Here is an 11023-nt window from a genome sequence, read left to right as displayed (position 1 = left end):
ATATAGGAGTTTCACTTTTTGTATTGAAGAACTGAAATAAATTAACTTTTTGATAATATTCAAATTTTGTGAGAAGCATCTGTAGAATGTTGAAAGGAAAATCGAGGCAAAATACTGTGTGAGGGGCACAAAGGGGGTAATATACTGTATGAGGGGCAGAATTGGGGCAATATTTTGTGTGTTAGGCACAAAGGGGGGCAGAAAGGGTGGGGGCGCAGAGGAGGAATCCTACAGTATGGGGTAGCTAAGGAGACATTATTCTGTGGGGGCATTAAGGGGGTAGTTATGCTGTGTGGAGCACTGACGGGGCGTCCTGTTGTGTGGGATCAATGAGTGGACATTACACTATGGTTATTATCACAGCAAAAGGAAAACAAAAGATTTGTAAAAGTGCATCCGCAGAGCGTTAAATATGACGGTGCGATTATTTGCCTACAGGCCTCTGATATTAGTTGGAGCAGGAGTGATCTCTGCTTAGCTGAAGGTCGTACTCCCATAATAGATTCCCTTAATATTCTGTCTGTGTACAGCCGCCACTAGAGGGCGCTCAATGCATAGCAAGTTATAACAGCTTCCATTAAAGGATAAATCAGTTCCCTCTAGTGGTTATAGAATTCTCCAGAAATTTCTAGAAGGTGGTATATATCCAGGGGATGTAGCTCAGTGGTAGAGCGCATGCTTTGCATGCATGAGGCCCCAGGTTCAATCCCCGGCATCTCCATGTTTTGTAATAACTAAAAATCTTCCAAATGTTCAGAAATCTGATTAATGTGCAGGATTTCACTGGATGTAACACAAAGACCGGAATCAGCACTAAAGTAGGCATTTTTTCCTTTTGAGAATCTTATGTAGAGTAACTGTCAGACACTAGGGGGCAGTGTAATCAGCACAGTACTAGAGGAGTCAATTTATTTCCAGCGACAGCAACCATCATTGCCGATGGGAGCCCCGTGAATCTCCTGCTACCTGTCAGCCTCCCCAGCACCTCTTCTGATTTGTACAACCCCTGGCAAAAATTATGGAGTCACCGGGCTCGGAGGATGTTCATTCAGTTGTTTAATGTTGTTGAATAAAAGCAGATCACAGACATGGCACAAAACTAAAGTCATTTCAAATGGCAACTTTATGGCTTTAAGAAACACTAAAAGAAATCAAGATAAAAAATGTGGTACTCAGTAAGGGTAATTTTTTTCAGACCAAGGAGAGGGAAAAAATTATGGAATCACTAAATTCTGAGGAAAAAGTTATTGAATCATGAAAAACAAACACACAAAAGAACACTCCAATACATCACTAGTATTTTGTTGCACCACCTCTGGCTTTAATAACAGCTTGCAGTCTCTGAGGCATGGACTTAATGAGTGACAAACAGTACTCTTCATCAATCTGGCTACAACTTTCTCTGATTGCTGTTGCCAGATCAGCTTTGCAGGTTGGAGCCTTGTCATGGACCATTTTCTTCAACTTCCACCAAAGATTTTCAATTGGATTGAGATCCGGACTATTTGCAGGCCATGACATTGACCTTATGTGTCTTCTTTCAAGGAATGTTTTCACAGTTTTTGCTCTATGGCAGGATGCATTATCATCTTGAAAAATGATGTCATCATCCCCAAACATCCTTTCAATTGATGGGATAAGAAAACTGTCCAAAATATCAATGTAAACTTGGGCATTTATTGAAGATGCAATGACAGCCATCTCCCCAGTGCCTTTACCTGACATGCAGCCCCATATCATCAATGACTGTGGACATTTGCATGTTCTCTTCATGCAGTCATCTTTATAAATCTCATTGGAACGGCACCAAACAAAAGTTCCAGCATCATCACCTTGCCCAATGCAGATTCACGATTCATCACTGAATATGACTTTCATCCAGTCATCCACAGTCCATGATTGCTTTTCCTTAGCCCATTGTAACCTTGTTTTTTTCTGTTTAGGTGTTAATGATGGCTTATGTTTAGCTTTTCTGTATGTAAATCCCATTTCCTTTAGGCGGTTTCTTACAGTTCGGTCACAGACATTGACTCCAGTTTCCTCCCATTCGTTCCTCATTTGTTTTGTTGTGCATTTACTGTTTTGGAGACATATTGCTTTAAGTTTCCGGTCTTGACGCTTTGATGTCTTCCTTGGTGTACCAGTATGTTTGCCTTTAACAAATTTCCCATGTTGTTTGTATTTGCTCCAGATTTTAGATACAGCTGACTGTGAACAACCAACATCTTTTGCAACATTGCATGATGATTTACCTTCTTTCAAGAGTTTGATAATCCTCTCCTTTGTTTCAATTGACATCTCTCGTGTTGGAGCCATGATTCATGTCAGTCCACTTGGTGCAACAGCTCTCCAAGGTGTGAACACTCCTTTTTAGATGCAGACTAACGAGCAGATCTAATTTGATGCAGGTGTTCGTTTTGGAAATGAAAATTTACCTGGTGATTCCATAATTTTTTTCCTCTGCTTGGTCTGAAAGAAATTACCCTTACTGAGTACCACATTTTTAATCTTGATTTCTTTTAGTGTTTCTTAAAGCCCTAAAGTTGCCATTTGAAATGACTTTAGTTTTGTGCCATGTCTGTGACCTGCTTTTTTTCAACAACATTAAACAACTGAATGAACATCCTCTGAGCCCGGTGATTCCATAATTTTTGCCAGGGGTTGTAGCCCTGACACAATGTTTTCAAAGCTGCATGTCTGATGCCAGAGGTAGAAGGAAGGTCACAGACAGCGCTCAGTGATTGGCTGCAGCGGTGTATGTTCTCTCAAAGTTAGTAACTTACTCTCTTAACATATATAGGGGATGTAGCTCAGTGGTAGAGTGCATGCTTCTCCTGTATGAGGCCCTGGGTTCAAGCTTAGGCATTTCTAGATATTATGGAGGCTATAATTACTTTTATAAGCCAAAGATCTGTCAGACTAACCGTTGTGCGGGCTTACATTGGACCCCGATAATAATGTCATGGGGAATATTTATCATTGCTTTTGCACCCAGATATGTTGCTCAATTAGCAACATTTCATCGTCGTAAATGCTTGCACCAAAATATTCAGTCTTTTACTACATAACTTTTTCTATCTGCGCAAAGCTCGAGCCCGCACATTGGTTAGTTTGGCAGAACTTTGGAGAGACGACTGGTGAATAATATTTCTCAATATTTACAAGTTTTTCTAGTTATTTATCACAAAACATGGAGATGTCGGGGATTGAACCCAGGGTCTCATATATGCAAAGCATGCGCTCAACCACTGAGCTCCATCCCCTGTACTTGTGCCTGGACCATGTTCTAAATACAAGACACAGCACATAGTGTGTCGCCTCCTTTGTTCCTCTCCATTTATTGCCCACTTTATGGCCCCTATACCCCATACTGCCTCCTTTGTGCCCCCACACAGTATATTGCCCCCTTTGTACCCCCTTATAGTATGCTGCCCTCTCAGCGCCCCCACACAGAAATAGTGAATTTCATCACAATAAAAATACTCCTGCTCCTCCGGGACGTTGCAGGTGTAGCTGGCGGTTGGTGGCAGCACGGTGACGTCACTGCATAACACCAACCTGCGCAGGAGCGACACTGCAGAGGTCGATACATGGCTCAGCGGACTGCATCACATATGATGGGCTTAGATACATGGCTCAGCGGACTGCATCACATATGATGGGTTTAGATACACGGCTCAGCGGACTGCATCACATATGATGGGTTTAGATACATGGCTCAGCGGACTGCATCACATATGATGGGTTTAGATACATGGCTCAGCGGACTGCATCACATATGATGGGTTTAGATACATGGCTCAGTGGACTGCATCACATATGATGACCCTAGATACATGGGTCTGCACATTCAGTGAAAAGCCTCATTCCGATGTCTGTAATGCAGGGACGTCTGAATGAGGCTTTACATTGACTGAGCAGAGCTGGACACTGCGGTGACAGCAGCGGTGAGCACAGGGGGGGGCAGGCGATCACTGTGATACTGGGCTACAACCTGTTCCCACTGCTGGTAATCATCTCCACAGTCCTGCTGTCACTGCTCAGAGCAGCGCTGTGGCGGCGGGTTGTCCCAGTGGTGAGAGCAGCTCCTTGGCCTCGTATCACAGTGACAGGCTGCCCCCTCTGAGCTCACCGCTCGCAACCCTGACACTCCGCTGTCCCGCACATCCTGTCACCGCTGAGCGCTGATAGGGGGAAATTGTACCGGGATTTATAAATGCAGGTGCTGCACACACATATCTATATACAGTCATGGCTGAAAGTGTTGGCCCCTTGAAATTGTTCTAGAAAACAAAATATTTCTCCCAGAAGATTCTTACAGTTCCACATATTGTTACACACAGGTATATGTCCTTTGTGTGTATTGGAACAACAGAAATAAAACAGAGAAAAAAAGGCAAATTGTACATAATATCACACAAAACCCCAAAAATGGGCCGGACAAAAATGAGGGTAGACAACTCTGCTTCAAGCATGTGATGATCGTTCAAACTCACCGGATTTTCAGAAATCGAATGTGCGGGAATTCACCTACGCATCTATACTAGTACCAGGTGAACAGTGTATAGTAGTATTATGTATGGTGGCATGTGTTCTCGATATGGTCGTATTATGTGGTCTCTGTATGATAGTATTATATGAGAGCTGTATGGTAGTAGTATGTGGGCTATGTATGGTAGTGTTATATGTGCTCTGTATGGTAGTATTAAGTGCGCTCTGTATGGTAGTATTATGTGGGCTCTGTATGGTAGTGTTATGTGGGCTCTGTATTGTAGTATTATGTGGGCTTTGTACTGTAGTATTATGCGGGCTTTGTATTGTAGTATTATGCAGGCTTTGTATTGTAGTTTTATGCGGGCTCTGTATTTTAGTATTATGTGAGCTTTGTATTTTAGTATTATGTGAGATTTGTATTGTAGTATTATGTGGGCTTTGTATTGTTGTATTATGTGGGCTTTGTACTGTAGTATTATGCGGGCTTTGTATTGTAGTATTATGCAGGCTTTGTATTGTAGTGAGCTTTGTATTGTAGTATGATGTGACTTTGTATTGTAGTATTATGTGAGCTTTGTATTGAAGTATTATGTGGGCTTTGTATGTTAGTATTATGTGGGCACTGTATTGTAGTATTATGTGGGCGCTGTATGGTAGTATTATACGGGTGCTCTAGTGTAGTATTATGTGTGCTCTGTATTATAATATTATGTGGGCTTTGTATTGTAGTATTATGCGGGCTCTGTATTGTAGTATTATGTGGGCTTTGTATTGTAGTATTATGTGAGCTTTGTATTGCAGTGTTATGTGAGCTCTGTATTGTAGTATTATGTGTGCTCTGTATTGTAGTATTATGCGGGCTCTGTATTGTAGTATTATGTGAGCTTTCTATTGTAGTATTATGTGGGCTTTGTATTGTAGTATTATGTGGGCTTTTTATTGTAGTATGTGAGCTTTGTATTGTAGTATTATGTGGGCTTTCTATTGTAGTATTATGTGAGCTTGGTATTGTAGTATTATGTGGGCTTTGTATTGTAGTATTATGTGGGCTTTGTATTGTAGTATTATGTGAGCTTTGTATTGTAGTATTATGTGGGCTTTGTATTGTAGTATTATGTGAGCTTTGTATTGTAGTATTATGTGAGCTTTGTATTGTAGTATTATGTGAGCTTTGTATTGTAGTATTATTTGAGATCTGTATTGTAGTATTATGCGGGCTTTGTATTGTAGTATTAAGTGAGCTTTGTTTTGTAGTATTAGGTGAGCTTTGTATTGTAGTATTAAGTGAGCTTTGTTTTGTAGTATTATGCGGGCTTTGTATTATAGTATTATGTGAGCTTTGTATTGTAGTATTATGTAAGCTTTGTATTGTAGTATTATGTGGGCTTTGTATTGTAGTATTATGTGAGCTTTGTATTGTAGTATTAAGTGAGCTTTGTATTGTAGTATTATGTGAGCTTTGTATTGTAGTATTATGTGGGCTTTTTATTGTAGTATTATGTGGGCTTTGTATTGTAGTATTATGTGGGCTCTGTATGGTAGTATTATGCGGGCTTTGTATTGCAGTATTATGTGTGCTCTTTATGGCGGTATTCGCTGTGCATTGACATTAACCCATCATATTGTCTTCATCTGAACAGTCACAGATAGTAACATTTATAAACACGCCTCACCCATAATAGTACCAACACCACAGTGCCATAAATACTGCCGCTATAATGTTTCCTCTCCAGGGCCTGTGTCCTGTATTCCCCGATTCATCAGTTTTGCAGCTGAGATTCTTGGACTTTGTGGGTTTACACCAGTAGGGGCCGGCTCCGCCAACTTTGTAAAACATGGGTGCAGCTTAGCCGGGAGGGGACACAGCCGAGCGCAGACCACATATCACAAGTTACGGCAGAAAAGTGCCGCAAATCACAACAGAATTGTGCTACAATCCCCAGCTGGAGAGCGTTACTTGTGGCGCACGGCAGCTGTAAGAGGCAGCAAATGTACTAAAGGGGCGGTCAACTTTCAGAAAACTTTCTGCTTTACGCTGTGATAGTAAAAAAAATATTGTAAAATATTAACCATTTCACTTCCCCGTGTTCAGTGCTGAGCCTCTGCTGCGGCTCCAGATCTCTGCAGTAAATGAAGGATTATAGGGGCTGTAGCTCAGTGGTAGAGCGCATGCTTTACATGTGTGAGGCCCTGGGCTCAATCCCCAGCATCTCCATGCCTTTGGATTAAATACCTGAAATCTGATAAATGTTCAGGAATTCACCAGTAGAGATGAGCGTTGTTCAACTCGAACTGTTTGCCAATCTCAAATTCGAGCTGTTTTGGGCGGTGTTCGAGCCGGTCGGCGAACACGAACGATTTGAGAAAAATTCGGCTGTTCGAGGTTATGTTCGATAACTGTTCGTGCACCAAAATCATAACTGGATTTTTTCTCAGTAATGATGAAAATTAATGTTAATACGCAGTTTGAGTGTACAGCGGGGTGGGGGGAGGGGCAGGGGATGGATCTCTGCGGGAATAATGAAGATCTCCATTTTTTTTCTCTTTCCCGCATTTACAGTGGGGAGGTGCAATCTGTCAGCCTATCAGCAGCGCACACACGGAGCGAAGTGCTTTTTTTCACACAAGCAAGGGCATGTGTCATTGGCAGTGTATGTCACATGTCCTTGCCCTATAAGACCAAGCCATTTTCCCCGTCGCCACCATTTTCTCACTGCTGCAGCTGCGTGTTAGACGGCACCGCTGTTGCTGTGTGCGCTATACCTTTTTAATTTCAAGCCAATTTTCGCACAAATCTACAGATAGCTTGGGAGTAGGGAATAGTTGTGATTGCAGTCCTTTTAAGGACTAGGTTACAGCATTTCCTACGACTTTTATCAGGCAGGTCTGTGCTCTTAAATAGATAGATTGTGGGAGTAAAGACTAATTGTAATTGCAGTCCTTTTCAGGACTAGGTTACATGAGTTCCTATCAGTTTTTGCCAGGCAGGTCTGTGCCAGTGCTGTGCAAGTTTTTTTCACAGCATTTGGCTGAATCTAGCAAAGCTAATCCTTTTTGGCCTATTGCAGAGTGTTTTAGTCAGTGGAGTAGCCTATCTGTGTTGCAAGATATACCACCTGTGTATAGAATACCAATTTTTTTACTGCACCTAGTGAAGTAAAACCTTTTGGGCATAGCATCATTCTATTAGTTCATCTATACTGACCTCCATCAGGTTGCAAATTGAATATAATTTTTTGTCTGCATCTAGCTCTGAAAAAATATTTGGGCTTCTAGCTGTGTGTGGGACTTGTTCTATTAATCCATCTATACCAAGCTCCACCAGCTTTGAAATTAATAATAATTTTTAGCTGCATCTAGCCCTGAAAACAATTTTTCTTCCCAATAGTGGTATCAATAGAAATATGGGCCTGGCTAACAAAAATATACTCTTCATAACACAAAACACCAGCCTAGCGCACTGCATTAATAAGATGGCATCATCGTCTCTCCCAGTGCTAGGCCTACTACCCAGGCTAGCATTCCTGTGCCTAAAACGCAATGTATGGGTCCGCGCTAGCCACTATGCTGAGGGGTGTAAAGCTGCTGCTAACGCTTTATAACAATTCAATTGGCAGATTTTCACAGAGCTCTTCCACAACGCCCACCCATCGGGCAACAGTTGCCCACCCTCCCTATGGGATCTAGTGGCAAATAGTTGATGCCATTAATCAGAGCGTCAGTTGCCCCGTCGACGTGGCAAGCATACGGTAAGGCATGGGAAGAGTGGACACGACTAGTAGCAGGCAGACGGGTTGACCAATGTGAACAAGCCAGATCACAAGTCACCATAGAATTTCTCCACCAGCTAATGATGAGGGGCATATCAGGGGCGTCAGCGCAGCGGTGTCTGACCGGAGTAGCATTTCACTTCCAACTACTGAATTGGGGAGATGTGACAAAGGTTCATCATCAGACAATCCATAAAAGGGTGGAAAAGGGGTCAGCCAAGTCAGGAGTGTAGACGTCCCGTCCCGTGTCACTAAAACTGATTTCTCACATCATATCCCTAACACCATTAACATGACACTCACAATTCGAAGCAACACTACTGTCTCCTGTATTTGCGATCGCCTTCTTCAGGGCGCTATGCATAAGCGAGTTAGTCCCTCAATCCAAAATTACCACCAGTGGAGGCTTATTACACCAGGACGTAGTCATAGCCAATAATGCAATACGTCTACGCATACACCAATCAAAAACGGTTCCAGCAGGCAGGGGCACTTGGGTACTTCTACAACCCACAAACGGTACACTGAGTCGGGTAACAATAGTAAAAACATATCTAACTATCAGATCACACAGTAATTTCTTCCTATCACACATTGATGGAACGCCACTATCAAGATACCAGTTCCAAGCTATATTTAATAAATGCATAACATCGGCAGGGAACCACCCCAAAGATTAGGGGACACACTCATTCCGCATTGGCGCGGCCACGGATGCAGCAAGAGCAGGACTGTCACAAACGGAAGTTCAGAGGATAGGGAGATGGCGATCCAAGTGTTTGGCGAGATACATAAGACCGGACTTGTTATCCTAACGTGGTTTGTTTCTTTTACAGGTGACGCTAAGCCAACAGTGTGGGTGATAGGCCACTCGTATATATTGGGCAGAAAAAAGGGCGAAAGTCTGCCCAGGCGGGAGGAAATTAGAGTTTCACATATTTCAACTGGAGAGGTATTAGAGGCCTTCTATGGCCACAGGTACTAATGGAGGTAATCAAGGTAGGGAGAGAGGCAAGAGGTCCGGTCATCTTGGTTATACAGGCCGGGGGAAACAACCTAGGTCATCACAAGAGAGCATAACTAATAGCAATAATGAAACTAGACACTGAGCGCTTCAGAGAATTTTTCACAAAACTAGCTATAGTATGGTCAGAGATTGTGCCGATAGCGGTATGGCAAGGTGCGCGAGACATCACGGCCATCGAACGGACAAGGCGGGTAATAAATATTCGGATGGCAAAATTTAGAAGAGACAGAGGCGGTGTAGTGATACGACACCGACAACTGGAAGGAGATAAAGCAGGCCTCATACGGCCCGACGGTGTTCACTTAATGGATATTGGACTGGACATATTCCTGTCAGGACTCCAGGACGGAGTGGAACAAGCTTTAAGAGTGATGGGTGGGGGTCAGAGTCCTGCATGCGAATACGCAGGATCCTCCGTGGCCTGGAAATAGAAAGGACATGTTGGAGAGTTACACTTGTTGGCCAACTTGCCGGAGTGGAGACCCAGGGCATGCTGCAACAAGCTGAATTATTTTAGAAATAAAATGCCTTTCTAATGGAATGAGTATAAAGAGTTAATAAAGCTGTGACCCATCCTCACCCATCCAGTTGTATGAGTTACATTATTGTATTGTCAAAGAAAGGGGGGCGATAGGGGGGCTGAGCGTCTCGGTTTGGTTGGGGGTCCCCACAGTCTGCCTAGGCTAGATGCATTTAAAAATTCTTATTAGATACACAGGCGGTGCAGCTTGCTTCGCAGCTGGGCTACTACGCCCAAAGTATTGCCTAGGCTAGATGCAGTTAAAAATTCTACGCTGACTAGCAGACACTGAAGATTTGGAGCAGATCTCTGAGTAAACAGCTCTTCAGACTCAACCATCTGTGTTACCCCAAGCCATAGTGTATGTAGTTTCTTACAGTTAAAAGGGGGGGGGAGCGACCCAACCCACCTGGAATTGACGATGCCAACGTCACGTAAGACAAAGCAAGGGGACTTCAAAAAGAGTCTCCATTTTTTCCCAAAATTGTGGCACAGACACCACTTAACCCTAGAACGCATACCTGGGGCCTCGCAGGCCCGCCCTGTTAATTGTTTTCTATTTTCTGCAAGATTACTTTAGGTAGAATTTTGAAAGTCTAGGTATTCTTCATGTATATAGTTGTTTGTCATTTGAGTTTGAGTTATTCCATGTTATTTGCACACAGGCCTAAAAGGCCCCAGGTATGTGAAAGTGTAGATTTTTATGGTCATGCGTTCTAGGGTTAAGTGGCATCAATTGCCCCAGAGTTGCTTAAAACGGTTGGTGAGGTGATTTTACCAAATCCTCAAGCTTTTAGTCTCCCAAGGATGACACAGGGGTAGAAATGTCCTTGCGAATCCATGATTTGTTCATCTTTATGAACGTGAGTCTGTCTACATTCTCAGTGGACAGCCGCGTGCTCTTATCTGTCAGCACACCACCAGCAGCGCTGAACACACGTTCAGACAGAACGCTGGCTGCGGGGCATGACAAGATCTCCAAGGCGTGAGTGGCGAGCTCCGGCCATTTTTCCAGATTGGAATACCAAAATGAGCAAGGGTCCAGTGACACAGTCATGGCTTCGATGTTCACTTGGAGATACTCCTGCACCATCCTCTCTAGGCATTGACTATGTGTCAGACTTCTTGTCTCCTGTGGCCTTGCAAAGGATGGTCTAAAAAAGTGGTGAAACGATTCCACAAAATTGCTGTTACCAGCAGATACTGTGTTAC

The 11023-nt window shown here is 43.1% G+C and overlaps 2 non-coding genes across 2 annotated transcripts; both read left to right on the top strand.

Moving 5' to 3' along the window:
• Nucleotides 1–649: 649 nt before the first annotated feature.
• Nucleotides 650–721, top strand: TRNAA-UGC (transfer RNA alanine (anticodon UGC)). The gene has a single exon. It is a non-coding gene; the product is annotated as a tRNA-Ala (tRNA).
• A 5916-nt stretch (nucleotides 722–6637) lies between these two features.
• TRNAV-UAC (transfer RNA valine (anticodon UAC)) lies at nucleotides 6638–6709 on the top strand. Its single transcript has one exon. It is a non-coding gene; the product is annotated as a tRNA-Val (tRNA).
• Nucleotides 6710–11023: the final 4314 nt, after the last annotated feature.

This window comes from Phyllobates terribilis, unplaced genomic scaffold, assembly GCF_046119375.1.
Source record: "Phyllobates terribilis strain yellow unplaced genomic scaffold, ASM4611937v1 Scaffold_208__1_contigs__length_3488620, whole genome shotgun sequence".
NCBI lineage: Eukaryota > Metazoa > Chordata > Amphibia > Anura > Dendrobatidae > Phyllobates > Phyllobates terribilis.
This window is presented reverse-complemented; position numbering and strand designations above follow the sequence as displayed.